The sequence below is a fragment of the Myotis daubentonii genome, chromosome 2, assembly GCF_963259705.1.
Source record: "Myotis daubentonii chromosome 2, mMyoDau2.1, whole genome shotgun sequence".
NCBI classification, from domain to species: Eukaryota; Metazoa; Chordata; class Mammalia; order Chiroptera; family Vespertilionidae; genus Myotis; species Myotis daubentonii.
Window position 1 is genome coordinate 150,677,551 of NC_081841.1, and position 5,902 is coordinate 150,683,452.

The window sequence follows — 5,902 nt, forward strand, 5'->3', positions numbered from 1 at the left end:
ATAGTGTAGATTAATTGCTTTGGTGAAATATCACTAAAAATTATTTCAGATATCATTAAAGTCTTAAATGTGATCACTTTATTAGTGAGGGCTGCAGGTAAAATTATATTGGATTTGGAGAAGGGAGGTCTATAATGCAAATTTTGAGGGACAGAACCAATGAAAGCTTTCTATTTTCAAAAATCAGATAAAACCCATGGTAGACATAAAGTACAAAAAAGGACTTGCTTTAGTTATTCTTGATGTTTTTGCTAAAGTGTTTTAACTGGTTAATTATTACTATTATTATTAGCATATACATGCCTATGGAGGGAATATCTCTGAAAGGATAAATAAGAGAGGGGATGCACAAGAAATACTTGCCTATGTGAAGGGCAACTGGAAGATGAGGGATAATAACAGGAGGGGGAAAAACTTTTTACAAAATAATTTTTAAACACCATTGGATATTTTCCAATAAAAATGATAATCATTATAATTTTGCAATAGTATGTCTATATTTCTGATTGGAATTGCAACAGTGTAATGAGACTGGTTAAATTCAAAGTTCCTTTCTTTTCTGTGCATCCTGTAACAGATTGGCATAATCAATAAGGCAGTTGTGCATCCCAATGAGAGGCGTCTGATTAGAATAACTCCACTTATTTGTAATTGTTAGATCCAGCAGCTTGGGTAATAAAAAGAAATCATGGAGAACTCAACCACCTGCTATTGTTTGTATATATTGGAATTAAATAAATAATATAGCCACTTATTTTATGTATCTACTGGGGTTTGATCATATGTTGGTATATTTGTAAAAGATTCTGGTTTATTAGAAATATAAAAAACTGATCTCCATGGTTTTGCCAAAAATCAGGTCCAGCATCTGATTTCCAAAGTAATTTCCAAAGCTGGAAAAGTGGTCTTCACCTTTAATTGTTTGAACCACTTTAATATTTGGTATTTTATTAGAAATTTTAAAACTGGAAAAAATATACTACTGATACTATCATTTAATGTGTCATTGTGTATTGTTGAAATGGAGACTTTCTTTATTGATATAAATTATTATTTATATCTTGCCCTGTGTACAATTTATAAAGCCACATTCTAACCCTGAACTTATATTTAAGTTATTAATAGAATAAGCCTACGTAATACATGAACTGTCACTTTAATGGAAGACATTTAATGATGTGTGAATAAAAGCAATATTTGCATAAATGTTCTTTTTAAACAGTTATATTTTCAGATGCAGTTATATTATTTTTCATATTGTATTTTATTTATGGACTGATTTTAAAGGGAAAAAGGGAATGAGAGAGAAAATTGATTTGTTGTTCCATTTTTTCATATATTCATTGGTTGCTCCTTGTATGTGCCCTGACCAGGGATCGAACCCACAACCTTCACATTTCAGGTCAACGTTCTAATCAACTGAGCTACCCAGTCAGGACAGTTACATTATAATGTAGCTCAGTTGATTAGAACGTTGACCTGCATCTTTTAATCACAATATGCCAATTTACCAAATAAGGTGTTATTTATTTATAGAAATACCAGGTTTTTGCAGTTTTTTTGTTTTTGTTTTAATACTCATCCAAGGATATTTTTCTATTGATTTTTAGAGAGAGTGGAAGAGAGAAGGAAAGACAGAGAGAAACACTGATGTGAGAAAAACACATTGATTGGTTGCCTCTTGCACGGGCCCTGAGCCGGGCCTGGGCCGGGGAGGAACCTGCAACTGAGGCACAGGCCCTTGACTGGAATCAAACCCGGGACCCTTTAGTCTGCAGGCTGACGCTCTATCCACTGGGCCAAACTGGCCAGGGTAATACTAGGTCTTTAACAGTTTCATTTAATACTCTCTATTTCTAGAAATTTAACTTTTAGTAGTAAATTACAAGTCCATAGTGATACATGATGAAGGATAGCAGGGCATTAAAGTAACCACGTCTGTATAACAAATAATTTAAAACTTAGCAGCTTAAAATAGCTATTTTATCTTGCTCACAGTGGTGCAGGCCAGGAATTTGGAAAGAGCCATCTGTCAGTTCTTGCTTAGGATCTTCCACAAAATTATAATAAAATCATATCTGAGGCTGCACTCATCCGAAGGCTCACCTGAGCTACATGTCTGAGGCAGCTCATTCACACAGCCAGCAGTCGGTGCTGGCTGTCGCCCATGAGCTAACCTGGGGCCCTTCATGGGAATGCCCATGTGGCTTGGGCTTCCTTATAGCACGATGGCTTTTCAATTGTCAAACTTCCTACAGGGCAGCTTAGGGCTCCAGCAAGTTTACCAGTGAACAGAGTGAGAGCCCCTTTGCCTTTGAAGTTACACAGTGTTATTTCCACAGTTCTCTGTGGTTTAAGAAGTCACAAGTTCACCCAGACTCAAGAAGAGGAGATATTGACCTCACCTTTCAATGAGAAAAGTCAAAGTCAAAGGCTTTGTTCTTATTTTTTAAATTTTTCTTAATTGAATTCAGAGAGAGGAAAGGAAAGGGAGAGAGAGATAGAAACAACAATGATGAGAGAGAGAATCATTGACTGGCTGCCTACTGGGGATCAAGCCTGCAACCCCGGCAAATGCCCTGACCGGGAATCTAACCGTGACCTCCTGGTTCATGAGTCAAGTTCAACCACTAAGCAACACTGGCTGAGCTTTTCTGTTTAACTATCACTTGTAGGAATGAAAAATGTTACATCAGCAAATATAAAAACAATAATTTTTCAGAATTTATAATCTGAGTGGAACAACATGGATTTGAATTTATATGCTTACTTTTAAAATGAAGTCTACACCTTGGTCTTCAGAAAGGAACAGCATTTAGCAGGGGGGATGATCTCACTGTGACTTAGTCATATATGCCCTGAAAATAAATGGAAAGTTTAGAAAAAAACAGTTTAAATTGGAATTTATATATTTGAAAAGATCACCATATTTGGGCACGGGATGATTTGCCTTATCTATATAATAAAGAGGTAATATGCTAATTTGTCCATGACGGTGGCCCAGCCCAGTCTGTGGGCGGGGCCAGGGGCAGGGACTTCCGACCCCCATGCTAATGTCACACTGCCTGCGTGCATCCCCGTTCAGCACTGGTATGACGCTGAGGAGGGGGTGGGCTTGACAGGGGACCTCAGGCTGCACCCTGCCTTCCCTGTGCGGGGCTGGGAGACCTGAGGCTGTGCCCCCTGCCCAGAGGGGCTTGACAGGGGTGGGGCTGGCCGGGTCTAGGTCTCACCCAATGTGGGTGTGGCCGGCCGGGTCTGGGTCTCCCGCAGTTTTTGAAGCACCTGAAGGTGGTGGGCGGGGACTTGACTCTAAGCCCCGTGGCGCACCCTGGACTCTGACAGGAGAGAGATTTTATATATATTTTACTAATTTTCTTTCATCTCTGACACTTCTATTATAGAGAAAGGGCAAATAGCAATATTAAAATATTTCTTCTCATTCTCTTTTAATGTGCACAAATTTTGTGCACCGGGCCACTAGTAATTATTATAATAAAATAGCCATGGTGGTGTGGTGATGAAGCAAGGTTACTAAAATTTTACTGGAGGAAACAGGTTCTTCATTGGTGTTTTAGGAAAATAATTTCAGGGATACCCAGGCAGGAATTCTAGAAGATAGTGACAAGGTTTCTTAGAGCGGAAAGCAATAGAACCCTCTCAGAAAGGCAGAGAGCAGGCAGGTTAGAGCATAGGGGCTGCCCCACATCCTTGCTCAGCTTCATGTATTTCCTTGGGTTCGGGAAAGAGCAGGTTTTCTTTCAAACTGTCCAACCTCTTTCCTGGCTTTTCTTGGGCTTGTGCTAGTGCCCTCCCCGCATCTAATCCCTTTTTCTCAAATGTTCCCAGGCCAGTGCTCTTCGCCTCTTTTGGTCACCATTTTGGCTTCTAACCACATGGGCCTTGTAGTACAAACCACTTTGGGTATCCTTTGGCTTCCACTGTGCATTCACTCAGTAAAAGGAATCCCCCCTTGCCACTTTCTCCTTCCCCCTCCCCATTGGTGGGGCAGGCTCCCCAGGATGGCCAAAAAGCCGCCCTTCCTCCCTAGTGGGCACTTGGATGTTTGGTGGAACCGTGTGGGTTACTCCCCAGAGTGGATGTAAAGCTGCTTTTCCAACTTAATCGGGTCTCTGGTTCTATTCATTCCCTTCTCTTTTGTTAATATCGGACTAAATGCCTACTAAAATGCTCCCAGCTGCAAGAACTCTGGGACCTTGTAATCTTGCAAGGGTTTTATTATTTATACACCTGACTTCATCCTCTGGGGTCTGTCTGGCAGGAATGGCACTAATTGTGTCTCTGTTACATCTCTCCTTTACTAAGGTGATTTAAGCTACTCTTTGGTTGGGAAGCAAAGGTATAAACCATCTGCTTCTAAATGTCCTAGGAAGATAAGATCTTGTGATTTATTAGCAGGATATTAATCATCTTATTTCAGTTTCCCTCATTCCACTTGCCAAAGAATTTCCCTAGGTTCTTACTATCCTGCCTCAAAATCAGAGAACAATTTTATTTCTTGAAACTTCAATGAAAAAATGCAAAAGACATTCAGCAAATCAGAAAGGTGAATTGACATTGACATAGGATAAAACAGCTAGGTAGGAATAAGAAAAAAAATCCCAAACTGAGCCAGCTCAGTTCATTTTGGGGAGGAAAAGATAAAAGAAACAACACTGTTTCCTATTAGAGAATCTCACGAACTCTTCGGAAGGCCATAAATATTTCTCCGTTGTCTCACTGGGAGGAAAGATAATAAAGTCTAAATATTATTTGATGTTATTGATTTCTCTCAAAATTTTTTTATTTGGGGGATTTAGTGAAATACTAGAGGCTCAGTGCGTGAAATTTGTGCACTGGAGAGGGGCGGGGAGCATCCCTCAGCCTGGCCTGTGCCCTCTTGCAGTCCGGGAGCCCTGGGGGGATGTCCAACTTAGTGGGCCTAAGCCGTCAGTTGGACATCCTTAGCATTGCCGCAGAGGCGGGAGAGGCTCCCACCACTGCTGCTGTGCTCACCAGCCATGAGCCCTGCTTCTGGCTGAGCAGTGCTCCCCCTGTGGGAGCACACTGACCACCAGGGGTCAACTCCTGCATTGAGTGTCTGCTTCCTGGTGGTCAGCACAAATTATAGTGACCAGTCATTCCACCATTCGGTCATTTGAATGTTAGCTTTTTATTATGTAGGATACACTGTAGATGAGGCCCCCTAGAACCATAAGAAATGCTCAAAATTCACAGTTAATTCATTCTTGAATTGCCCCCACTTAAAATCAAATTGCACCCCCCCCGCCCCCCCCCCCCCCCCCGTGAGGCATGTGCTGCATCTTGGGAACCACTGGGTTTGACACTTTTCCTCTCTGAGCTTCATTTCTGCATACACATGTACCATGGGAATTGTAATCTCCTCTCCACCTGCTTCACTGGGTTGTCATGAGGAGGTTCTGTGCTAATAAACCTAGAAATGTTTCATCAAGTAAGTGATGTCTAAACGGGAAGGGATTGTTATTTCTAAGCCCATGGGTACCCCTCGCAGGTAGCAGGTGCTGATTAGGGGAGGAGGCCATGATTGTTTCCTGGGACTGTAGCTATGGAAGCTTTGCAGAGGGTTCTGCAGGCCTCAGAGGGGCGGGCTCTGGCCAGCAGCCCTGTAGCAGTGGTCATCCCTGGAGGCCCTGGTGGGGGGCAGGGCATTAGAGGGGGCTCTAGGGGTGTGGCGAAGGGGTAGTAACTGTCAAACCTTCCTGCTTGGCGCCATTTTTTAAATTGTACATGGCTGTTTGGCAGCTGTACCTGCTCAGGGCAGGGCTCCAATCTCCTGGAGCTGGGTGGGGGCTGGGCCAGGGCAGAGTCAGGCTGGCTAGGAGGGCAGGTTTAGCCACACCCCCAGGAGGTTCAGCACACT